This window comes from Pleurodeles waltl, chromosome 4_1 (genome assembly GCF_031143425.1).
Source record: "Pleurodeles waltl isolate 20211129_DDA chromosome 4_1, aPleWal1.hap1.20221129, whole genome shotgun sequence".
Taxonomy (NCBI): domain Eukaryota; kingdom Metazoa; phylum Chordata; class Amphibia; order Caudata; family Salamandridae; genus Pleurodeles; species Pleurodeles waltl.
In genome coordinates this window covers 36,462,809-36,489,288 of record NC_090442.1, presented here as the reverse complement: position 1 = coordinate 36,489,288, position 26,480 = coordinate 36,462,809, and the positions used below count along the sequence as shown (strand labels likewise).

The window sequence follows — 26,480 nt, the reverse complement described above, 5'->3', positions numbered from 1 at the left end:
ATTAAAGTTTCTGTTGATCATGTCACATCTTACTTTCTGCTGAAAAGGAGGTGATTTATGAGTGTTCACATAATAACTTATTAAAGAAAGGGCAAGGGGTGACTTGTCTCCAACTACTGAGAACACAACCACATACTGCAAGTCACCAAGTCCAAGGATCCTTGGCGAATCTCCAAGGCCTCAATTAAAATGTATACAGACTACATTTCAGAAGTACAGAGACTCAGAGGTACCTTTTTGCTGGTCACAGAGAAGCTCCAGCAACTCAGCCTGAAATATTCTTTTACATACACGGCCAAATTGCCTATGTGGACTCTGAAGCCACCCTATTTTTCACAAAACCTGCAAATGTCTGAGGCTGGTTGTCTCTCCTCAAAACCGACTGCAAACTTTTAGACCACTACCTCCCCCATTGGTACACGCTGATCAAAATGCCCTGATACCAAATAAGAATACTTTCTAAATCTACTGCATCTCTTCCAAATCATGGACGAATCTGAGCGCACAGACCTGTTCCCTACAGCCTTATCTCTGGATATAGAGAAGGCTTTTGACACCTTAGTGTGGTCCTACCAAACTGCAGTGCTAGAGAAAATGGGCTTTGCCCTAGAAATACTACATAAGATATGTATAGTATATACCAACCCAGTGGCTCGGGTCTGCACATACAGTGAGATTTCTGCCATTTTCAGTATACATCGGGGTGCCAGGCAAGGAATTCTATTGTCACCAATCATATTTGCCCTAGTGCTGAAACCCTTCACAAACACCGTCTGTATACAGAGGCCACAGTGGGAGATACCAATCGGTGGCTATTTTGGTGGAAGCGGATGATGCACTGGTGTACCTCCACGAACCCCACGGAACCCTCCCAGAGGTGATGGAATGTTTGGAGGTTTCAGAAGACTGTGAGGCTTAAAAAGGAATTGGACTAAGTCCTGCTTGCTCTCCTTCTGTAGTCTTACACAACCAGAGTGCAGGGCTGCCTCTCCTGGCTCTGGAATGGTAGTGCAACATATTCAGATATCTGTGGGTAAATATATACCATTCTGAGACAGATCTAGTACAAGGGAACCTGGAGAAGGTGCTGGCTGGCATGCGCAACTCCTTGATATTCTGGAGATCATTGCCCCTCTCTCCCATAGGCAGAATGACAATAGCCAAACTGCCAGTGTTGCCCAGACTATTGTACCATTTTCTGCACTGCCTGTCCCGTTGCCAAAATACTTCTATCAAGAACTTAATTCTACCCTCATCATCCTGATTTGGGGATTGGGTCAGAAGAAAGCAGCACTGCACAAACTATATGCTCCACTTAAACAAAGGGACTGGGTGCCCCCAACTTCAAATGCTACTACGCAGCAGCCGAATTGTGATGGGTGACACCGTGGCTTGCCAGACACTCCCTTAGCAGTCAATTGTTCTCCTTAACTTGAGGGGTGCCATATATTGGACTGGCTCCTGGGCCACCATCAAGACTTCCCCTTGCATCGGCCCCAAGGTCAAGACACCCTAGTGCTCGGAGGCATGAAGTTCCATCTGGAAGGCCACTCCAACTCAAAAGCACTCATTGAAGACCTTGGCAGCATGACTCTAAGCCAAACAGTAAAGGGACCTACCCAAGCTGTAGGAAACCTCCAGAACCCCATTTTAACCACCTTAGACAACATCAGAGTCAGGGAGCCCATTCCAGTCTCCTGGACAGACTGAGCCCTCATCAAGTTCATCAAGTTCAGCATACCAGTCCAAAGCACACACACCACCACCAGACCAGCGCGCAAAAATAGGAACAGCTTCACTATCAAGGACTGGAACACCTTCATCAATACCCACTGGCCTAAACACAGCAACAGCCTCCCCAAAGCCATCAGGATTTTCAACAATTGGGTCACCTCCTGCACTGACTCCCTCGCTCTCTTAACTCCAAGCCAGTTGGTACACTGATGAAGAGTCACTGCAAACAACTAGAGTGCAAATGCTGAATAAGCCAGGACAATACAGAGAGGGGCAAGTTCAAATCTACTATGAGATGATACCACCAAATGATCCAGACCATGAAACATGGAACTCTAGCAGACCATATTGATGACAGCACCAGCAGAAGCAAAGAAATCTTTGCTACTGTGAAGGATTTCATCTCACCAGCAGCCACCTCCAACTTGATAACCCCCACGTATGACCCCTCTCACTTCTTCAGCAACAAAACTAGTACCATTTAGAGCAACTTCAACCTGCTACCAGACCCGACAGACCTAGCGAAGTGTCTCTCGATCTTATCCAAAGAACCAATGCTGACCAAATGGCCTGTCATCACCCCATAAGAAACCACCACCTCCATGAATTCCATCCTTTCAGGGGCCCCATTGAATCCTTTCCTACAACACACCTACTCCTGAGCACTTCAACCCATAAGTGGCAGGCTCCCACCCATTCTGAATGTTTTGACCTCTTCTGCAACCTTCCCAGATGCTTGGAAACTGTCAGAATCTTGGTGGTGATGCACTCTATGGCACACGCCTGGGGGGATCCCTTGCCTACCTTAGGGTTAATCATGCAACTACTTTGTGAAAAAGCCCACTGGTTTGCAGAGACCACCAAATGGTGGCCCTGTTGTGAGTGTGTCAGCTAATGCCTTAACCTCTGCTTAAAATGGGTACTACAAATGCTGCAATCTGTTATCAATAGTGCCAGATGTTATTCAATATGGGAACAAATATTACCCGTTATAACCGCCTTGAACCCCTGCCTGTGTAGGTGTTTACATTTACTACAATATGAAAATAATATTGGCTGCTGTGGTTCATTGCAAGAACTAAGAGGGGTGCTGCTCCTCTGGGCTTAAGCCTGTGCTCTCGGCCATCCTACGGCCCAACTGACTTTCTGCTCTCCCAGGTTGGGTGGATAGGGATATTCTTCACCAATCTGCTCTCCCTGGAGGAAGAAAGCCCATTAAACACCAGGCATTTCAAAACTGAGCCAAAACAAACAAAAGGAAGGGGAGGCTACCATGGCTTTGAGCTACATCCCGTCCACAAAGCGTCAATAGTGTCTTTCTAACCTAATGGTCGCAGGTAGGAGGTTTGTACCAATTGGGAAGGTTCCTCCAAATACGTCCCCCTGGGAGGTAGAAATTCCACCTGACATCAGGAATTGTGACTTTAGGGCAAAAGAAAGTGGGGCAGGTGTTGCACCTGGCATTAACCACGTCCCCTCCCCAAATGGCACATACAACTCTTTCTTCTCACCCCCTCATCCCCCTAGAGTCAGACAAGTTGGCTCCTGTTAGAAATGGGGCCTCTAGTTGGCAGTAGGTTTGAACACAGTCCAAGTAGGGACCCCCTGTAGGAGGCTGGCCTGGCATGTAGTGGGTACCAATGGTACTTACACCTTATGGCAGGTCCAGTTATCCCTTATTAGTAGAGTGTAGTAGTGTTCTATCAGCTTAGACTTATAGAAATAGCTATAGCAGAGCAGCCAAGGCTGAACTAGGAGACACGCAAAGCTCATGCAATACCACTTATATCATATAGGTACTATATCATGAGAAATACAATACTCATAGTTACTAAAAATAAAGGTACTTTATTTTAGTGACAATGTGCCAAAAATATCTCAGAGGATATATTCCCTTAGGAGGTAAGTAACATACACAAAATATACACAACTAACCAAATCAGGTAAGTAAAACAGTCAGAAAGTAGAATACAATAGGATGTAATAGGCCTAGGGGCAACACAAATCATACACTAAGAAAGTGGAATAAGTACCACAAATTGACCCCTAGGCTAGTGTAGTGTGTAGAGGGTCACTAGAAATGTAAGAAAACACTAAGGTTGTAAAAGATACCCCACCCCAAGACCCTGGAAAGTAGGAGTAAAGTACTACTATTTCCCCAGAAACACACTAAACTCGTGATAAAGGATTTTGCAAGGATTACAACAGCACTGAAGACGGATTCCTTGACCTGAAGACCTGCAAAGGAAGGGGACCAAGTCCAAGAGTCGTTAAAGTGTCCAGGGGGGGCAGGAGCTCACTAAACCCCGGATGAAGGTACAAAATAGCTGCCTCCGGTTGGAAGAAGCTGCAAATTTTGCAACAACGAAAGGAAGTAGGAAGTTCTTCTTTGTGCAGAAGATGTCACACTGCGTGCTGGAGGACACAGAGTTGTTTCCTTGGCAAAATACCGCAAACAAGCCTTGCTAGCTGCAAGAGTTACAGTTGGAGAAAAAGGGTGCTGCCCGGGCCCAGGAAGGACAAGGATGTCGCCACTTGGGAAAGGAGACAGATAGGGCCCTAAGCAACGTAGAGAGCCCACGCACAGGCAGGAAGCACCTGCAGAAGTCCTTGAACACGGGTTCAAGAAGACTGAACACAGCAGTCGTCTCAACACCGCAAAAGGAGGTCCCACGACACCGGAGATCAACTCAGGGAGCTGAGCATCACAGGACAGAGTGCTGGGAACCTAGGCTCGGCTGTGCATGCAGGATTTCCTGGAAATGTGCACAGAAGCCCTTGTAGCTGCAGAACATGCGGTGCACAGGATTGCTGTCTGGGGAGGGGAGGCACAGACTTACCTGCTCCAAATTCGGACATTTGTACCACTGGACAGTCTGGGTCACTTGGGTCCACCACCTGTGTTCCAGGGGCCACGCTCGTCAAGATGAGAGGGGACCCAGAGTACTGGTGAAGCTGACGTTTGGTGCCTGCTGAAGCAGGGGGAAGATTCCGTCGACCCACTGGAGATTTCTTCGTGGCTTCCAGTGCAGGGTGAAGGCAGGCAGCCCCAGAGCATGCACCACCAGGAAACAGTCGAGAAAGCCGTCAGGATTAAGCGCTAAAATGCGCTGGTAGTCTTCTGGCTACTTTTTTGCAGTTTTGCAGGCGTCCTGGAGCAGTCAGTGGTCGATCCTTGGCAGAAGTCGAAGAGAGAGGTGCAGAGGAAACCTGATGAATTCTTGCAAGTCATAATCTGAGGAAAAGCCCACTGGAGAGACCCTATATAGCCCTCAGAGGAGGATTGACTACCTAGCCAGGTATGCATCTATTAGGAGGGTTCTCTGACGTCACCTGCTGGCACTGGCCACTCAGAGGCCTCCAGAGTGCCCTCACACCTCTGGAAACAAGATGGCAGAGGTCTGGGACACACTGAAGGAGATATGGACACCACCCCTGCGGTGGTGATGGACAGGGGAGTAGTCACTCTCCTTTTCTTCATCCAGTTTTGCACCAGAGCAGGGATTGGGGGGTTCCCTAAATCGGTGTAGACTGGCTTATGCAAGAAGGGCACCATCTGTGCCCTTCAGAGCATTTCCAGAGGCTGGGAGAGGCTACCCCTCCCCAGCATTTAACACCTATTTCAAAAGAGAGAGGGTGTTTAACACACTGCTCTCAGAGGGAATGCTTTGTTCTGCCTTCCTTGGACTGGGCTGCCCAGGCTCAAGGAGGGCAGAACCCTGTCTGTGGGTTGGCAGCAGCTGTAGCTGCAGAGAAAAGCCCAGAGAACTGGTTTGGCAGTACTGGGAGTCCATAGTGCAGCCCCCAGGATCCATAGAACTGACTCCCCAATACCAGATTTGGAATGGGGGATATTCGGAGTTACCATTGTGAAGCTACATATAGGTATTGACCTATTTGTAGTGCACACATGTAATGGTGTCCCTGCACACACAAAGTCTGGGGAAATGGCCCTGAACGATGTAGGGGCACCTTTGCTAGTGCACGGGTGCCCTCACACTTCGTAACTTTGCACCTAACCGTCAGTAGGTGAAGGTTAGGCATATAGGTGACTTATAAGTTACTTAATTGCAGTGAAAATGGCTGTGAAATAACATGTGTGTGATTTCACTTAGGCTGCAGTGGGAGTCCTGTGTAAAGGTTTGTCTAAGCTCCCTGTGGGTGGCAAAAGAAATGCTGCAGCCCATAGGGATCTCCTGGAACCCAAATACCCTGGGTACCTAAATACCATATACTAGGGAATTATAAGGGTGTTCCAGTATGCCAATTTAAATTGGTAAAAGTGGTCACTAGCCTGTAGTGCCAAATTTCAAGGCAGAGAGAGCATGAGCACTAAGGTTCTGATTAGCAGAGCCTCAGTGACACAGTTAAGCACTACACAGGTGTACACATTCAGGCCACAAACTATGAGCACTGGGGTCCAGGCTAGCAGGATCCCAGTGAGACAGGCAAAAACAAACTGACGTACATGCAAAAATGGGGGTAACATGCCAAGCAAGATGGTAATTTCCTACACCCCGCTCTAGTCAGGGTGAGGGAGATACCCAGCTCAGATAACCCCTGCTGACCCCCTTGATAGCTTGGCACGAGCAGTCAGGCTTATCTCAGAAGCAATGTGTAAAGCAATTGCACATAATGCAGAGTAATACAGTGAAAACACTACAAAAGGACACCACATCAGTTTTAGAAAAACAGCCAATATTTATCTATGTAAAGCAAGACTAAAACTGGAAAAATCCAACATACAATAATAAAGATATGAATTTTGCAAGAATTACTTAACAATACAGTTTCTTGAAGTGGATAGCTCCATCTGGGTCTATAATGGCATCGTGAACAACAAAGCCAAGAGTTCGGCCGGCCACGGCATTGCGGGGCAGCTACGATGTCAGGATGACCCGCAAACTTTACCTTGGAAATGCAGGGCATTGTGTTCCACGCTATGAGATCCGGAATGCGGCGCTGCAGGAGTCTGTTCCGGAGGTTGGTGTGGGCGTTATCGGGTCCTTGAAGTCACAAGCATTGCAGATCGACTCACAGCTGATGATGAAGTCAGGAGCGCGGGCGTGGATGTCGTTGGGGCTGCGGTGCAAAGCGGGACGACGCGAGGTGCTGTGCCACAGGTCACGGTGAAGGCAGTGTGGTCATCGTTGCTGAAGCACTGTCGTCGATAGGCCCAAGATGGTGGTGCGGCGGGGGTTGTGCTTCATGCGGCACGGTCGGGTTACGGTGCAGACATGAACGTCTGTTGGCGACACTGGAGTCAATGGCTCTGAAGTCGGTGGACCAGGGCTGTGGTGTGGGACGGGACGGTGCTTTGTGTACCTCATAAGCAGTGTCCACAGGCCATGGTGCAGGCAGCAGTGCCAGGGTCAGCAGGAGCGATGGCATCGGGGACGCCCGGGCTGTGGTGTGAGCAAGGTGAAGACAGAGTGTGGGCCCACAGGTCACGGAGCAAGCAGTGGCTTGGTGGCAGCGTCAGATGGCGCCATCGGTGAGACCAGGGTTGTGGTGTGAAGCAGGGTGGTGCAGTGTGGCTCTGTGCGGCGTCAGCAGGTCACGGTGCAGGCCAGCAGCGTCGTTGGTGGAGTTGCAGTGATTTTTCTTCTTGAACAGCACAAAACACACAGTTCTCAAACTGTGGCAGATGAAACTGAAGTCTTTAATATCCCTGAGACTTACAACAGGAGGCAAGCTCTACTGTAAGCCCTTGGAGAACGTGCTCAAGCAGGATACACAGCAAAGTTCATGCTTTGCTCTCTTTTCAGGCAGAAGCTGCAACTGCAGGCCAACCCAGCAAAGCAATACAGCAAAGGGGCAGTACTCCACATCCAGCTCTTCAGCTATTCTCCAGGGCAGAGGTTCCTTGAAACTGCATTGTGTGAGGGTAGGCACAGCCCTTTCAGGTGTGAGTGACCACTCCTACCTCCACTCTAGCCCAGATGGCCCATCAGGATATGCAGGCTACGCCCCAGCACCCTTTGTGTCACTGTCTAGAGTGAATTCACAACAACCCAACTGTCAGTCTGACCCAGACGTGGAATACACAGCAGGCAGAGGCACAGAATGGTTTAAGCAAGAAAATGCACACTTTTTAAAAGTGGCATTTTCAAACAGGCAATTTGAAAAACAACTTCACTAAAAGATGTATTTTTGAATTGTGAGTTCAGAGATCCCAAATTCCATATTTCTATCTGCTTTCAAAGGGAATCTGCACATAAGAATATTTAAAGGCAGCCCCTATGTTAACCTATGAGAGAGATAGGCCTTGCTCAGTGAAAACCGAATTGGCAGTATTTCATTTTTAGGACATGTAACACATCAGTACATGTCCCACCTTTAACATACACAGCACCCTGCCCATGGGCTACCTAGGGCCTACCTTAGGGGTGCCTTAGATGTATAAAAAAGGAAGGTTTGGGCCTGGCAAGTGGGTACACTTGCAAGGTCGAATTAGCAGTTTAAAACTGCACACACAGAGACTGCAGTGGCAGGTCTGAAACATGTTCACAGTACTTCTCATGTGGATGGCACAAGCAGTGCTGCAGGCCCACTGGTAGCATTTGATTTACAGGCCCTGGCGACCTCTTGTGCACTTTACCAGGGACTTACTAGTAAATCAAATATTAAAGCATATGCACTTTAGCACTGGTTAGCAGTGGTAAAGTGCCTAGAGTCATAAAGTCAACAAAAACTGGTCAGAAAAACTAGTAGGAAGGAGGCATAAAGTTTCAGGATGACCCTGCAAAAGGGGCCATTTCCAACAGCCCCCAATGTGCCTCTGGGGGGCAAAAAGGCCTCTGTATGGCAGGAAGATATATTTCTAATAGAATAATGGAGTGGGTCTGGCCCACGTTAACACCATGCCCACCCTCACCCCTAAAGCTCAAAACTGTGGACTAAAAAGTCCCATCTCAATGACAAGCGAGGGTACATTTGTTTCTTTTGAGTGTTGTCTTTACGTTTCTGTGGGGAAAACATCCGTAATCTGTGGGAAACCACAAATTTCCGACCACCCTGAGTTCCCACATGTCCCCAATAAGAACGGTACCTCACTTGTGTGGGTCGGCCAGGAGACCCTGACAAAAATTGCCCTGAAGTGCTATGTTGATAGATAAGCAATAGAAGTGGCAGTGGCATTTGGGGCTGTGCTGTGGTGCCATCCATGCAAAACCAATGAACCACAGGCATTTTTGAAAACTAAACAACCAGGGGATTCCAGGATGGTGTGCCTTGCATGGATCCTATTAGGGTTTCTTACCCACAATGCCCTACATACTTCAAACTTTGGCTGAAACCACACATTTGGAATTTTCAGGAATCCACAGGAAGCCACAAACTTCCTAGCACACAGTGTTACGCCTACTTGTGCTGATAACAACAGTGTTCCTCCTGCATGCCCGGGCCTAGTGCCTGCGACAGAAATAGATCAAACCAAGGCCTATGGGAGCCCTTGTGAGGGGGCACCCATTGACTAAGTCACCCCACCCTAGGTGTATGGTTGTCAAAAATGTGCTAGTTTGCTAGGTTTTCCTAGGCAATGGCTGAGCTAGGGCCCAAAGATCCACATCTACCCACTTTGCAAAAATAGGTCTGTTTTGGGCGGAAAAATGTGACATTTCCATGTTGTGTTTTGGGCTGTTTTCTGTCTTGAACACTAGACCTACCCACACAAGTGAGGTACCATTTTTATCAGAAGACATAAGGGGAAGTAGAATAGTAGAACATTTATTACCAATTGGTTTTCACTATATTGTGCCTTTCAAACCTATGCCAGTGTGTAAGAAAGAAGACACTTTAAAAAATACCCTCTAAATAATGTGCTGGTATGGCTACGCTAAAATCAGAGTTGTATAAATAACACTTTTGTAAATTGGCTATCGTGACAAAAGTTTACAGATGAAAATGTTGTCACAAATGGCTGTTGTTTCCTACTCATTTTCAATGTTTCTCTATTTCAACAGTTAGCATCTTTGGGGAATCTGTGAGGGATCTACACATATGGCCCTTTTCTGAGTGGTGCCTGCTATTCAGAAATCTATAGTTTTCCTGGATCACCCAGGGGTTTCATAATGGTTTCCATGACACACTGGAAGTAAATTGAGAGCACAAAAAATAGGAAAAATGGGCTACCTCTTTCAAAAATGCCAAAACTGTGGTAAAAAATAGTTCTTTAAAATGTGGGTCTGCACGGCCCTGAAAGTAGGGTAGATTGTGACCTTAGCACAGCCAATGTTCGACAATGGCACTTTTAGGCGAAAAAACAAGACACTTTTATCAAGAATACGATTTTCCTATTTTTTCCCCAAAACCTCAAAATTCAGCTATTCTTTGCCTATTTTCTCAGTCCCCTCCAGGGGAATCTATAAACCCTAGGTATCTTTACAGCCCATAAGAGGGTGCAAATTTGGCATAGGTACTTTATGTGGAAAAATGTTATGGAGCCCTAAGCAAGAACTACCCCAAATAGCCAAAAAAGGGCTCGAAACATGGGGTAGGTGTGGGGGAAGGACCAGCAGTTAAGGAGTTAATGTGAGAAAGTAAACAAACATGACGGAGATTTTTTTACCCAAACGGACCATAACGGGAATTGTTGAGGACAAAACTACTAATCTAAACAAATCTGTAATTTCTGCATTTTGGACCTCAAATTAGTTGAGATGGTTCATTAAACATGGGAGCTCCTCTTGTGAAAGGAGTCAATTACAGGGCTGCAGTCACACAACATTGTGAAGACAGAGGTGTTCATGATCACAGGGGTGCAATAGCATTTGTTGTATATCCTGCATATGCCTTTGAAATGTTTTCCTCAGGGGTGGACTATGATCCTGTATAACACCAAGCATATCATGACCTGGAGGTACCACTGATCTATCAAGATCACCAAGATTGGTTTCCTGGTCACTTACCGCACACACTTCAGAATGTCGGACTGGGTTCTCTAATGCAGTGGTCACCTAATCCCATACTGACTGGGTACACACAGTATTCTATATAGGTGACTCAGACAGTGTGTACTGCAGAACAAAGCAGGCACAGCAGTTTGAATAGGAGCTGCACCACAGACACAGGGTTCAATACAGAGAATCCCTCCATGGACTATAAACATTACTATTGGAAAAGTGCACCTAAAAAGCAACACAACTGCCTTCTGGATTGCTTGCACCACCAAACAGACAAGCAGCATTGTGACGTCCCCTTGGAATAGTGCGACCTTCAGAGGGGTTCAACACCTGGAGATGTATGTACATGACTACGCTCGGCACACCCTCATTGGCGGTACTACCTGATGTACTAAGGTGAGAACAAATGAGTACAAAGCTGCACCAGCTATAGATCTAGGTTGGAAATTAATGGAAGATCTTAATACAGTTTCCTCAGTCACTCTAAGCAGAGAAGCAGTGGCTTTGGGTATTTGCCAGACTCTCAGCAGTCCCTGTTCAAGAGCATGAACAGGAGTTACCTAAAATAATTTTGGAAACATATTCATCTGTGGGCTGTGATACCTTGGGATCCCAAGCTTTCAAACCGCATTTCAAAACAAAAAATGAGACTGAGGGTTCTGGTAAGGAAAACACTACACCTGAGACTAGAAAGAGAGTAAAAAGACTGAAAAGATAGTAAAACAAAAAGATTGAGATTGGATTTCTATCAACTCAGTAGTCAAGCCAAAGTGGCTACAATTTGAGGGACCGTAACAAAATAAAAAAGCCATTCTGGCATCCATATCCTGATAGCCTTTCTTCCCTTTATTTTCGGGCAGCGAGGACTGGACGGACCAAATACCAAAGAAAAACTGAGTATACCAAGAAGAAAGTCAAATCAGGACTTGAAGTCTAGGTTAGTGTAAAGAAGGAAAGGAAAGGTAGAAGGTTCTCAGTTCTATTTTTTATCAATTTTGTTTTTGCATTTTGAAAGATATAACATGACACACAGTACATTTCCGGATGAAGCAGTGTAAAAAATAAGGCATGGGAAACACAACCCCTACACTTTAGCCAAAGGCTAAGGTTACACAGCTAGTATGACCGAGCTTAGTATGTAAAAAAAAAAAATGGAGACACCTCCAATCAGTCCAAGTGTACCAAATCGATTGAGCTGGGTGTTTGGTTCCGGAGAGCCAACTCCAGCATCTGAGGAGGTCAAAATATGTATATCAGATGCCAACAGAGTCTTTGGAAACGTTGTAAGTAGTGAAAGGAGGGGAGGTCACATTGAATTTGGCCACATGATCACAAACAATTGCCATTAGTTTTTCCATGGCATATGTAGATCAGGTCTTGCCCCACCACATGTTCAAGGAGTGGGTGTGCAGCTGTTTCCACATTTTGGCCAATCATGTGGCTAATTACAGGTGGGAAAACAATCGCCCCTGGGGAGTTGTCATGGGGAAGAGTCTATCTGCCCGGGTCCCCCAGGAGGATTGTGAGAGGATCGTGTGGAAACTAGACATTTGTAATGATGTGTATTGTGCAGGGAAATTCAACTCAGAATGTCTGGATTACCGAACAGGACCACCAGGTGTGTAGTAATGTACCGCACTTGCTGCATTCCTTCCAACATAAGTCTGAACTCCCAAACATCTTTGCCAATCTAACTTGTGTGAGGTACCAACACGTTAGTATTTTATAGGCATTCTCTTTAAGCAAAGACAAATTGAAGATTTAGCAGCTCTCTGCCACATGGCACCCCACGTGTCATCAGAGATCTTAGGGGGTCATTACAACCTCAGCGGTCTTTTTTAAGACCGCCGAGGTACCGCTGTGTGGAAGCCCGCCAGTGGTGGCGGTTTTCCGCGTGGCCTATTATGACCGTTGGCATCTCTCCGTCCTTTTACCGACGGTGAGCCGCCAACAGCCATACTGGCGGGAGGCGGGGAAGTGGAGGTTGCTCCACCTCCACCGATACGCCAACAGAACACTGCCCAGCGAATCACGTCCTGTGATTCGCCGTGGCGGTGTTCTGTTGGCGGTGTGGTGCTGACGGAGCTGCCCCCATGGCTCCCGTCCCCTCCCGGAGGATCGACGGAACAGGTAAGTCGATCGTCCGTTAGAGGAGGGGGGTGGGGGGGTGTTGTGTGGGTGCATGGGGGTGTGCGTGTGTGTATGTAGAGGGGGTGTGTGAGTGCGTGTATGCTTGCGGGGGTGTTGTGTGTATGGGAATGAGTGCGTGTATGTCTGCATGGATGTGTGCGTGTATGTCTGAATGTGGGTGTGCGTGTCTGACTGTGTGTGTGGATGTTGGCATGTATGTCGGCGTGTGTGCGTGTAAGGGTGTAGGTGGTGCCTGCGTGCGTGTCGTGTGGGTATGGGTTATGTGATGTTGGGGTTCGGGGTGGGGAGGGGGGCCCTGACACCTTTGGGGGGTGGCAAGGGTGGTGGGGGGTGTAGGGGAGGGAGTCAGGTTTGGGGTGGGGGAGACCCCTATCAGTGCCAGGGAAGGAATTCCCTGGCACTGATAGTGCTTACCGCCGTGGATTTCATGGTGGTTCAAACCGCTGGAAATCCACGGCGGTAAGCCGGGTCCAAATACCGCCGCCGGTATAGTGACGGCAGCCGGGCTGGAGACCCAGGTCTCCAGCCCAGCGGTCGTCTCCGCCCTGGCGGGCGGAACGGAAAACCGGCGGATGACCATGGCGGTAACCGCCATGGTCATAATTCCCCAAAGTAAGACCGCCAGCCTGTTGGCGGTCTTACCGCCGGTTTAACACCGACCGCCAGGGTTGTAATGACCCCCTTAGTGTCCAACTCCCTCTCCCATTGCTGCACATAGGTATGTTTTTTGGGGGGAGCAAGGTTCAAGATATGTTGGTATAACCATGATATGCCTCTGCAGTGGGTGTTATTAAGGGATAGGATTTCTATGGGTGCTTTGTCCCGTTGTAAAGCTAAGTGTACCACGGGTCCACCCGCCCAATGGAGTGCCTGACTTAGCCTGTAGGTGTCCTGTATGGTCAGTGCAAATTTTGCAACCAGGTCCTGTGTGGCTGTACATCCACAGAATCGTAGAAATCCTGTAAGGCTTGTGAGCGGCCCTGAGTCCAACTAAAGGAACATGGGGGAAATTCTGGGGTAAGTGGAAAGGAATAAGATGGAAATGACAGTCTTTGCCACACCTCTCTCCAATGTGCCAACAACGGAGATTTCAGCAGCAGGGGGTTCCCTTCCAGGCCTACAAATGGAAGCCACAGAAACTCAGAGAGAGGAATCAGAGAGAAAGCTTGTTGTGCCTGAATCCACGGTTTGCCATCAGAGTTGTAGTTCCAGTCCAGGGAGGGGTGGAGTTGTGCACGAAGATGTATATGAGGACATCTGGAAAACCCAAACCACTCTCCGCTACAGGTTTAAATAATGATGCCCTCGCTACTTTCGGGGACTTGCCTCCCCACACAATGTGAAGCATTTTAGTGAAAATTTGTATAAGAGTTGTATTGGGGACGGCTAGAGGGACGTTTTGTAAACCAAACAACAGATGAGGAATAAAGTTCATTTTCAGGCTATTGAGCCTACCTAGCTAGGACATTTCCAGCTTACCCCACAGAGATCCTTGAAAAAGGAATGAAGACGAGGGAATCTGCAATATATATATATATATATATATATATATATATATATATATATATATACATACATATACATATACATATACATATATATATATATTTATATATATCTATCACTTGTGCGTTGTGGAAGTCAGATTCACAAGTGGGTAATTACTGATGCGGTCCCTGAGGCTATTTAGGGGGTCTGCTACTCTCATGCCCATTGATTTTGAGAAACTGATTTTAAATCATGAAACTTGAGAGAAGGAGGCTAACACCCTCATCGGTGCATGGATTGTGGTGTCTGGGTCAGTAATAAAGAAGAGGATATCGTCAGCGAAGTGAGACAACTTATGTTCTCTGCCACCCATCATCATCCCATGAGCTGCAGGGTTGGATTGGATCCTGGGACCAAAGGTTCCATCATGAGGGAGAGACTGTGGGCATAAAGGACACCATTGCCATGCACCCCTGTTGAGCATTATCAGAGGGGAGAAGGGGGAATTCATTTAAAGTTTGGCAGAGTGTTTCCAAAAGGTGGCATCAATAAAAGATTTTATCTTGGGCCAAACTGGATCTTATCTAGAACCTAGGATAAGCATATCCAGTAAGCTCTCTTAAACGCCTTCTCTGCATTGACGGAGAGGAGAGACATTGGTTGCTTCCGCTGTTTAGCCTCTTCCATGATTGCAACCGTTAAGCGTGATTTGTCATTTGCCTATATATTACTAACGAAGCCATAATGAGGTAGGGCTATGAGAGAAGGCTCGATGTGATGAAGACAGATCACAAGGACTGAAGTGAACAATTTCACGTTGCAATTAAATAGTGCTATGGGTCTGTGAAAGGGGCAGCATGTAGCAGGTTTACCAGGCTTTAGGAGTAGGATAATATTAAATTTCAACATGGTATCAGTAACCACTCCGGAAACCAGAAAAGAATTGAACACCTTCACCAGGGGTTCTATCAGGAGGAAGGCATAGGCTTTACGTCATGTAGTCGAGTATCCATCCGGGTGTGGCACTTTCTGCGAGGGGAGATTACTAATCACTGCACAGACGTCATCCAGTGTAATGTCTTCTTCTAGGAAGTGAAACACCCCAGCTCTATCGGGGGTGGGGGGGGGAGTAAGAAGGTGATCATCTTGATGTTGGTCATCGAGGTGTTGGGCCCAGTAAAAAGTGAATGAGGAGTGATGAAGCACTTTAAGTATATCCTCTGTCACCTGTTGAAGGTGGCCCTCATCATTCTCAATCTCCCTGATGTGATTGCTTGTGGAGCAGATATGTAACTTATGAGCCAAGAGCCTATCTGCCTTATCCCCCTTGTTCGTTTTTTAATAAAACATGGTCAAGTTCAACCATGAGTTGTCGCAAATCCCACAGGGTCCTGTGGGAGCCTCTCTCTCTGTGTCTCGCTTCCACTCGCCAAATCTGTGTTTCTAATTCATGCTTCCAGAGTTTAGTCGCTTGTTCAAATATTGCTGTGTGGGAAATAAGCTTGACTGTAATGCTATCTGTATTTAATCATTGGCTCCATCTTGACCACTACCTCCATTTTGTACTTAGCTTAGTTGCAAACAGCGTCACATTAGTGGCACAGTTATTTTTCCGTGCACAGCTTGTACAACATGTTTTGCTCTTTCTCACCAAGAACGGGAACATAATGGAGGAATGTGGGAGATAAGCATGTACCCGGCTGAGAATCTTTATGGTAAAGCAGGGAACAGCTCGGTTTTGGAAGTGCACCTTGGGATTTAGCCGGTCTCTAAACGTGTTCATTCAACACTGACCTGGTACAGCCAGCGTTTGAACAACAACTTACCGTATGGGAGGGGGAGTTTCTAGAATTCTCCTCTCCAGTTTGTTTAAAGAATATAAGGGGAGGAAGCTTGACAGCTGGGACTAGAAGGAACTCATTCTGAGGAGGGACGCCTTGCTCAGAATCCCATTGTGGGTGGTAGACTCCCTCTGTCTCGGTTGTGAGGGTTCCGTGACATGACGCTGGCAGATGAAGGGATGATGTCAGTGTCAAGCCCCATGGTGATGCATTTTTAATTCTTATTTTTAGCTTTGAGGTGTGCATGCATGAATTCGTGGTCACTATATGTTAGACCTGACAGCCTTAGGGTGGTCACCCCTAACTTTCTGCCTGCCTCCCTCCACTTTTTGGATACTGTTTTTGCTGGTTTTAAGACTCTGCGCACTTTACCACGGCTAACCAATGCTAACGTGCATATGTTCTCTCCCTTTAATCGTGGTAATATTGGATCATACCCAATTGGACTATTTGGACACACACGCAACACCCCCACCCTCACCCCCAACCCCATACACACAAACAGATGCAACAACATTACATATATACCCCGTAACCCTCAGGAATAACGCAAGGACAAAAGGATTTGAGTCAATTAAGTGTTATATTTGAAATAGTTATAAATACGTTTAGAACTCAAAAACAGTATTTACAAAATATACAATATTCACAAAAGGCGGGACAATGTCCACTCAAAATGTCCATGACCCACTGGGCCAAAACACATAGACCAAGCCCACACTTGACTCGTGCCTCAATATGGAGAGAACACTGCAGGGGCATCAGGTCGAAAACACAAAGGCACCTCAGGGGGACAGGTAAGGGGGCGGACCTCAGCCAGAAGATGGGACAAAGCCACTGCTCCTGGAGGGGGCTCCATGCCCACTGCTTCGTCCTGGGGAGTGCAAAGCCACAGTCTCTCAAGTGGGTGGTTTGCCCACTGCTTGGCCCTGGGGAGTGCAAAGAAACTGTCTCTCAAGTGGGTGGTTTGCCCACTGCTTGGTCCTGGGGCGTGCAAAGCCACAGTCTCTCAAGTGGGTGGTTTGCCCACTGCTTGGTCCTGGGGGGTGCAAAGCCACAGTCTCTCTAGTGGGTGGCTCCTAAACTGGTTCTGGAGGGGGCTTTGTGCCCAGTGTGCTTCATCCTGCCAAGGATAGGGTGAGTGGATGCTTTCTTCCACTGGTTCTGGAGGGGGCTTTGTGCCCTGTGTGCTTCATCCTGCCAAGGATAGGATGAGTGGATGCCTTTTCCAATGGTTCTGGAGGGGGCTTAGTGCCCAGTGTGCTTCATCCTGCCAAGGATACGGTGAGTGGATCCTTTCTTCCACTGGTCCTGGGTGTCAGAGCCACGAGATTTGCAGTGGCCAGGATGCATGATACTCCATGGAGGCAGGACTACAGTCCATCCGCCGGCGGCTACAGCTGCACAGTGGTGGTAGTGCCGGTGCTGGTGGGGGTGCTGCCAGTGGTGGGGGGAGGCTCCAGCCATTCCCCTGCAGCCTCGGACGGCTGCCCACTGGGGCTGCTGCTGCTGACAGTAGTGGTGCTTGGTGCGGTGCAGGTGGCGGTGCTTGCAGCGGTGCAGGTGCCGGTGCTGGTGGTTGTGCTGGTAGCCACTAGGCCTTCACCTGCTGGCTCGCACGCCTGAAGTGCCTTGGCTGGTGTTCTGTGTCTCTTCCTGCCCTTGGTAGATGGCGGTGTCACCTTGGGTCTGCCAGCTAGAGTCTTTCACATGGCCTTGCTGGGTGGTTGTGGCTCCTTTTCCTTACTGGATGCAGTCCCCTTCTTGACCTTTACAGATGGCAGAATCTTCTTGGCCTTGGCAGGGGTTGGTGACACACTGGCTGGCATGACGGGTGCCACCTTAGAGCCTCTGACAGCTGCAGAAACCACAGCGGACATGGACTTGGTGGCTGAGGTGCTGGGCTGGGTTCTGGCTACCCTGGCCCAAGTTGAAGGATGGGGGGAGTGAGGGGTAGGGAGCAGGTCAATGTTGGCTAGGAAGAGCTTCTTAGGGACATTGGGGGGGGGGAAGAGGGTGAAGGTTTGGGAGTGGAGGAAGAGGGAGTGCTTGTAGGAGGTGTCAGTCTGCTGTGTTTGGGTGCATGAGCTGGATGCTGATGTGGGGTGGATGGCTGTTGGGTGGGTGTGTGCTTGCGTTTGTGTACTTTGGGAAGAGGGGGTCACAGACACAGTGGGAGAGGACACAGGGGACGTGTGCATGGATGTGGGTGTGGTGACTGCCAGTGAGGGGGGTGTAGTGATAGGCGTGCTGGTGATGGGGGTAGTGGATGAGGATGTAGTGCATGCAGGTGTGAGTGGAGACGCTACTGGTAGGGATGTGGACGAGGATGAGGGGGACACAGTGGAGACAGTGTATGTTGGTGTGTCTGCATGGGGATGGTGCTTGTGTGAGTGCCTGTGAGATAAAGGGCCAGATGTAGTAAGCGTTTTGCATGGTGCAAACTGCGAAAATCGCAGTTTGCGCCATGCAAAACACGCATCGCGATGCACATTCCTATTTTGCGAGTCGGTACCGACTCGCAAAATGGGAATGCGACTCGCAAATAGGAAGGGGTGTCCCTTTCCTACTTGCGACTCGCACCACGATGCAGAATTGCTTTGTGACCGCGAACGCGTCGCAAAGCAATTCGCAGTTACCACCAGTGTCACACTGGTGGTAACCCATTCGCAAAAAAGGGAAGGGGTCCCCATGGGACCCCTTCCCCTTTGTGAATGTTGCCGTTAATGTTTTTTCAGAGCAGGCAGTGGTCCAATGGACAACTGCCTACTCTGAAAAACCGAAACCAAATGGTTTCGTTATTTTTGTGTATTGCAACTCGTTTTCCTTTAAGGAAAACGGGCTGCAATACAAAAAAAAAAAACTGCTTTATTTAAAAAGCAGTCACAGACATGGAGGTCTGCTGTCTCCAGCAGGCCACCATCCCTGTGAGTGCAGGGAATCTCAATAGGGTCGCAAAATGCGACCCACCTCATTAATATTAATGAGGTGGGTCTTTGCGACCCCATTGAGATTCGCAGACGGTGTCTGAGACACCGTTCTGCATCTGATTTTGCGAATCGGAAATTGCGAGTCGCACCGACTCGCAATTTCTGATTCGCAAAATCGGAGTTGCCTACATCTGGCCCAAAGTGTGGTGCTTGTGTTTGCCTGAGCCTCTTCTGTGTGTTAATTTGGGTGATTGCCGGTCTGAAGGTATGCTTGGGATAGTCTGGGATTGAGGGGATTGGGACTGGGTAGAGGAAGTTGGAGTGGGGAGGCTGGAGACAGGGACAATGACCGCCATCAGTGCGGAGGCCAGAGCCTGAAATGCTCTCTATTGGGCCGCCACGCCAGAGTGAATGCCCTCCAGGTATGCAATTGTTGGTTGCAAATGCCTCTCGACACCCTGGATTGCATTCAGTATGGTTGACTGCCCAACAGTGAGGGATCTCTGGAGGTCAATAGCCTCCTCACTGAGGGCAGCAGGGCTGACTGGGGCAGGGCCTGAGGTGCCTGGGGCGAAGGAGATGCCCACCCTCCTGAGTCAGCGGGCACGGGAAACACGCTGAGGGGCTGCTGGGAGGGCGGTGCTGGTACGGGGTGGCGGCTGTACCTGTTGTTGGGGTGGGCACAGAGGTGTCCGCCACCACCAGGGAGCTTCCATCGGAGGAGGAGTCTCTGTCTGTAGTGTCCTCTCCTGTCTCTGTTGTGGTGCTCCCCTCGCCCTCCGTCCCACTGGTGCCCTCACCGTCGGTGGATTCGGCCTCCAGGCCCATGTTGGATGCAACTCCCTCCGTCACCGGTGCCTCTGCTCCTCCGCCAGATGATCCTAATGCACACAAGGACAGGGTGACAAAACAAAAAGGGGGGGAGACAGAGGATACACTTGGTCAATGCCAGCAACACCACTACTGTTGGCGTACACAACACACAGGAAGCTGCCCTATGCACTAGGCCATGCACTAGCAGTTACACAGCTAGTCACCAGCCCATGGGGTACAATGCCTAACGCCATTAGCTGCACACCTGAAACCCACAGGACCCTGCCCAGTAGTAGATGCTCACTAACACTATTGGGGTTGGAGTGCTTCAGAGCCTGCCCAACAAGGGACCTACCCTGCCATGTTCGCACCTGGCCTAGGGGCACCCACAGCCCACATCCCCCACCCAAGTAAAACCTTAACGCGCGCTAAGTCAGGAATCCTCCTTGTGGCTTCTGTGATGCCTTCAAGCGCCCTTCTAACTCCAGGTAGGCCACCGCCAGGATGCAGAACATCATGGAGGTCAGGGTACGATGGGCACCCCTTCCTCGTTGGGAGGCCAGCCCCAGCTGGGCCTCCGCCATCTTCCTTGCTCAGCGGTGCAGGTCCTCCCACCATTTGCAGCAGTGGGTGCTCTGCCTGTCAAAGACCCCCAGGGTCCGAACCTCCTTGGTGATGGCACGCCAAATACCCTTTTTCTGATGGGCGCTGTCCTGCAGGGAAAAGACAGCAGAAAAAGGATTAGTCATACCGTCCGGACTGTCATACTCATGGCCCACCATATCCCTCCCATCCCCTTACGCACATACATTGACCACCATACATGCAGCACTCTGCCCAGGACCCCTCAGCCCCCCCACGTGAGGCTGACACACACAGCACTCCATACATTCATGGCCCATGCATCATGCTCACAGTGTACTCACCTGTTTGTCTGGAAGGCCATAGAGTAAAGTGTACTGGGCTAGGACCCCATCCACCAGTCTCTCCAACTCCTCTGAAGTGAAGACAGGGCCCTTTCCCCAGACACCTGAGCCATTGTCGCTTTCAGACACAGGTCACAGCAACACTTGCAGTGTAGGTCCTTTCCTGTTAAAGGTCAGGTAGCACGGGAGTAAACAGGTAGAAAATGGCGGTCACGTCCGCTGCGGTGCGTACCGTCACCGCCGGCGTACATCGCCATTGGCTCCTGGAACCCATAGGGCCCAATGTTAACCAACGCGAAGTTGCGGGACGGTCATAGATCCCGAACCGCTACAGCACACAACGCCAGCAGAATGACCTAATTTTCACTTGTCTCTCCACAGAGGTCAGACAGCCGCCATTTCAAGGGGGCACAGGGGAGGACACCTAACTGCGTCACAGCAGACATTGGCACATCAACTGACTCTCAAATTCACATACTGTTTCTGTAAAGGAAGAGATGCATCATTTCAATAGATGTGTGAATATGTCCCTCTGCTCACCGTTTTTATCCCTAGACTTCAACCTCTTAGGATGAATATGAGATGGAGACATCCTCCCGTATACAGACCCCTGGTAGACCTGGGGACAATGGAGGACAGACACATTATCCTAACCTACAGACTTGATCGGGCCACAATCCATGAACTGTGTGCCCAATTGGAGCCAGACCTGATTTCAGCTATCGGCCAGCCCACAGGTATCCCCCCTCTAGTGCAGGTCCTGTCAGTGCTCCATTTCGTGGCAAGTGGTTCCTTCCAAGTGATAGTGGCCATAGCATCAGGGATGTCACAGCCTATGCTCTCAAACGTGTTGATCAGAGTGTTGTCTGCCCGCCTGAAACACATGCGCAGCTAAATCGTATTACCCCAGGTGGAGGATTTGGCCACAGTGAAAGCTGACTTCTATACCCTGGGACATATCCCCAACATCATTGGTGCCAATGATGGTACACATGTAGCATTTGTCCCCCCCCCCCCGGAGGAATGAACAAGTTTTCAGGAATAGAAAAAGCTATCACTCTCAGAATGTGCGGATGGTGTGTTTGGCGGACCAGTACATCTCCCATGTGAATGCCAAGTATCCTGGATCTGTGCATGATGCCTTTATCTTGAGGAACAGCAGCATTCCCTATGTGATGTCTCAACTCCAGAGGCACTGAGTGTGGCTAATAGGTGAGCCCATGGTCCCCATCCAGTTGATGTAGGTACATGGGTGTGGGGTTGTCCCTTAGGGTGAGTGTATGTCTAACAGGTATATCTTGAATATTTGCAGGTGACTCTGGTTACCCCAACCTCTCATAGCTACTGACCCCAGTGAGGAATGCCAGGACAAGGGCAGAAGAATGTTACAATTAGGCACATGGGCAAACAAGGAGGATCATTGAAAGAACCTTAGGCCTCCTGAAGGCCATGTTCCGGTGCCTCCATCTGACAGGTGGATCCCTGTACTACTTACCCAAGAAGCTGTGCAAGATCATCGTTGCATGTTGCATGTGGCACAACCTGGCCTTCAGACGCCAGGTGCCTTTTCAGCAGGAAGATGAGCCTGGAGATGGTCTTGTGGCAGGGGTGGAGACTGTGGAGAGTGAGGAAGAGGAGGCAGCGGACAGTGAGGAAAAGGAGGCAAGCTCACTCATACAACAGTATTTCCAGTGACACACAGGTAACTTCACTTTCCATTGCAGTTTTGGGTTAGACATTGGACATGGCAGCCTGATTTCCCTATGTCTATGGCCATTTACTGTACCCTTTGGCATCTCCATTTTCAGATCTCTGTGGCCCACTCTGGCTCCTGGTGTGTTTAGTGCTGCCCACTACAGGTCATACCAATGTATATATAACTGTACATATGATTTGAAATGTTTACAGCTTGTTAAACTAATACATATTTCATTCATTTGACAGACTCCATACTTGTATTTGTTCCAAGGGTGTTTATTTAAATGCTATTAAGTAGACTGGGATGTGCAATAGGCTGGGGTGATGGTGGAAGAATGTCCAGGATAGAGTCCAGTCTATTAATATCACAGGTGCATTGTCCAAGGGGGCATAGGAAGGGGAGCAATGGCACTACAAGGTGGACAGGGTGACAGAGTGGGACACAAGGGTGACATTCAGGAGAGTCTTATTTCCTGACGGGGTTCTTGGCAATGTTCTCTGGCTTCTGCCTGGATCGCAGGGACCGTTTGGGGGGTGGATCTACTTCTGCAGAGGGTGGGGTGCTGGTGGCCTGTTGGTCCTGTGGCGGGGCCTCCTGTCCACTAGCGCTGGCGGAGGTGGAGGGCTGTTCTTCGGTGTGGCTAGTGCCAGGGGCCCGTTGGTGTGCCACTGCCTCCCTCAGGATGTTGGCCATGTCAGCCAACACCCCTGCAATGGTGACCAGGATGGTGTGGATGTGTTTGAGGTCCTGCTTGATCCCCAGGTACTGTCCCTCCTGCAGCCGCTGGGTCTCCTGCAACTTGGCCAGTATCTGGCCTAAGATCTCCTGGGAATAGTGGTATGCTCCCAGGATCCCTGCAAGTGCCTCGTGGAGAGTGGGTTCCCTGGGTCTGTCCTCCCCCGTCGCACAGCAGTCCTCCAAGCTTCCCTGTTGTCCTGTGCCTCTGTCCCCTGAACCATGTGCCCATGCCACTGACCCCAGTTCCCTGATTGACTTGGGTTTGTGGGGTTGCCTGGGGTCCCTGTAGTGGTGGACACACTGTTGATTGATGTGTCCTGGGGACAGAGGGATGGGCCCGCTGGGTGGGTGCGGTGGTGGTGTTTCCTGAGGGGGTAGGCTCTGTGGTAGTATGGGACTGTGGCAGGGTAACTGATTGTCCAGAGGTCCCCGATGGGCCAGGTTGGTCATCGTGATCCAGACGTGCAGAGCTGCTGTCATCACTGTGGGCCTCTTCTGGGGGGGTGGGACTGGATGTTGGTGGCATCTCCTCCGCGGTGACGTTGATTGGGGGTCCTGTGGGGATGTAAATGCAGTGTTATTGTATCTGCATGTGCCATCTTGTAAATAGGTGTGTTTCTCTACATGGTTGTGAGTGCCCTGTCAGCTTTGCCTTGTGTGAGTGGTGATTTTGTGGGCTAGGTGATTCTCTCTAATGTGCATGCTTTAGTGATTGGTGTCAATGCAGGTGTGTGATGGCTGTTCATGCCTTGGTGTGTCACGCAGGGCTTGGTTTTGTGATGGGTGGGTTGTGATGGTGGGGAATATGTGAGGTGGTAGAGTGATGGGGGTGAGGGTAGGGGTAGGAGTTTGAGATGGCATGCAGGTAGAGTGGGTGGTATAATAGTAAAGATTTGAGTTACCAGAGTCCAGTCCTCCTGCTACTCCTGCCAGGCCCTCAGGATGCATGATCGCCAAGACTTGCTCCTCCCATGTTGTTAGTTGTGGGGGAGGAGGCGGGGCTCCACCTCCAGTCCTCTGTACAGCTACCTGGTGTCTTGCTACCACAGAACGCACCTTCCCCCGTAGGTCGTTTCACCACTTCCTGATGTCATACCTTGTTCTGGGGTGCTGACCTACGCCATTGACCCTGTCCACGACTCTCCGCCATAGCTCCATCGTCCCTGCAATGGATGTCTGCTGCACCTGTGATCCGAATAGCTGTGGCTCTACCCGGATGATTTCCTCCACCATGACCCTTAGCTCCTCCTCTGAAAACCTGGGGTGTCTTTGGGGTGCCATGGATGTGGTATGTGTGAGGGTGTGTGGGGTGCTGTATTGGGGTCTATGCTGTGAGGTGCGTGGATGGTGTATAGGTAATGGTGTTCTGTGGCTCAGATTGAGTGGGTGCTCCTGGCTTGTCTCTCTCTCAGTTGGCAATCTTTTGTTTCGTTCAAAGGGTTGTGGGTAATGTGGGTGTGTGTTTTATAGTGTTTTGAGTGTGTGGGTGTGATGTGCGTATGTGTGTCAGGTGTGTGTAGTTTGAATTGTCCAATGGGGTGTAGTTTTGTTAGTGTGTATGTATTTTGAGCGCGGCGGTGTGTACCGCCAATGAATTACTGCAGTTGAATGACCGCTACAGTGATTCGTGGGTCCTGATACTGTGGGCATATTTCTGTTGGTGTAACGGTGTGGGTTTTGGTACCGCCAGTTTATCACTGACCTTTGGGCTGGCGGACTTGTGTGTGTCTGTACAGTGGCGGATTTCTATGTGTGGGTCATAATACCCATAGCAGTATACCGCCGCGATCACGGTATGTTGGCGGCCGTCAGCACGGCGGTAGGTGGCATTTACCGCCAATGTTGTAATGAGGGCCCTCATATCACTTTAAAGTGATATCTCAACATATACTTATTGCATTTTAATTGTTTTAACCTGCATCCTACCAGATAAATAGTATATATTTTTCTAAACACTGTGTGGTGTATTTTTGTGGTGCTATACGGTGTTATTGTATGACTTATTTTACAAATACTTTACACATTGCCTTCTAAATTAAGCCAGACTGCTCAGTGCCAAGCTACCAGAGGGTGGGCACAGGATAATTTGGATTGTGTGTGACTTACCCTGACTAGAGTGAGGGTCCTTGCTTGGACAGGGGGTAACCTGAGTGCCAACCAAATACCCCTTTTCTAACACTCTACATATATTCATTGTTGAAGTTTTGCATTCTCTTTGTTTGAGTGATCATTATTATTCTACTGCTATGATTATTTTAAGAAGTATACGTGCATTGCTGCACTTTAAATAAAAGCTTGACGTTATTCTCTCTGTGCATGAAACTTGAGAAGTGTCTTAATAAATTCATTACTCAGCCTAAGAGTGCTGCATTCTTTGTATTCCTTTTACATGATTTTCCTCTTTTTCTGAAGTAGAGCAAAACAATCTGGCATAGTCTCGCAGTACAAGGAGGGAAAAATTGAAAAGTGCAAGTTTAAAAGTGAAAAATGTTTGGCAAGAAGTCAAAAGCACAAGCCATTTCTTAAGTTTCATATGAGATTCCAGGGTGGATCAAAGAACCTTATAATGTCTTGGCGAATGAATGGTCTTGTTGTTCGGGGCTTTCAGAGTCCTAGGATGAATGTCTTGGTGAAACTGAGCCCCAGAATTTGCTTTTATGTTTTAAAGAAAAGTACCTCTTGAACGGGGTTGTAATTTATCTATTATAGGTCGAAGGGTATGGGTTTTGCTAGCTACTTATAGAAAAATGCATGAAAAATATAAGCAATTGGAACAAGAAACCAGCAATTAGAGAGGCAGCTAGTTGAAAATAAAAATACTGTAACTATGCTGTCTTGTCAGAATAAGCTATTGCAAGATAAGACTGATATGAGTCCGTGGCAGAGAAAGCTGTTGTCAAAGTCGCTCAAAACAGGTTTTGGAAACGCAGAGCCAGAATAAATCAAAATAAAGTTAATTTAGAACTTGCTAAAGATGGATTAGATTGGAATCCTGATGAATGGGATATGAATATTTGGGAGAGTACTGATTTTTCAAATTCCAGTGATGAAGAGGTTAAAAAAAGGTTTGAGCCAAAAATGGTTCCCGCACAACCAATATTTAGATGAAAAATACAGGGCACTCTTCAGAACCCAGGAGGAGTTGAAATGCATTCCCTCAAAGATTACACCCAGCAAGAAGTTAATGATATTATGGACAGATTTAAGCAGAAATCTATGGAAACATTGCTTACGTAGATGGTGAGTTTGTTTGACAC

General features: G+C 48.7%; 1 protein-coding gene across 2 annotated transcripts in view; it reads right to left on the bottom strand.

Annotated features, from left to right (window-relative positions):
* The window catches only part of LOC138287332 (zinc finger protein 850-like), a 140,652-nt gene that overhangs the window by 6,739 nt on the left and 107,433 nt on the right, over positions 1-26,480 (bottom strand). The window lies entirely within an intron of this gene.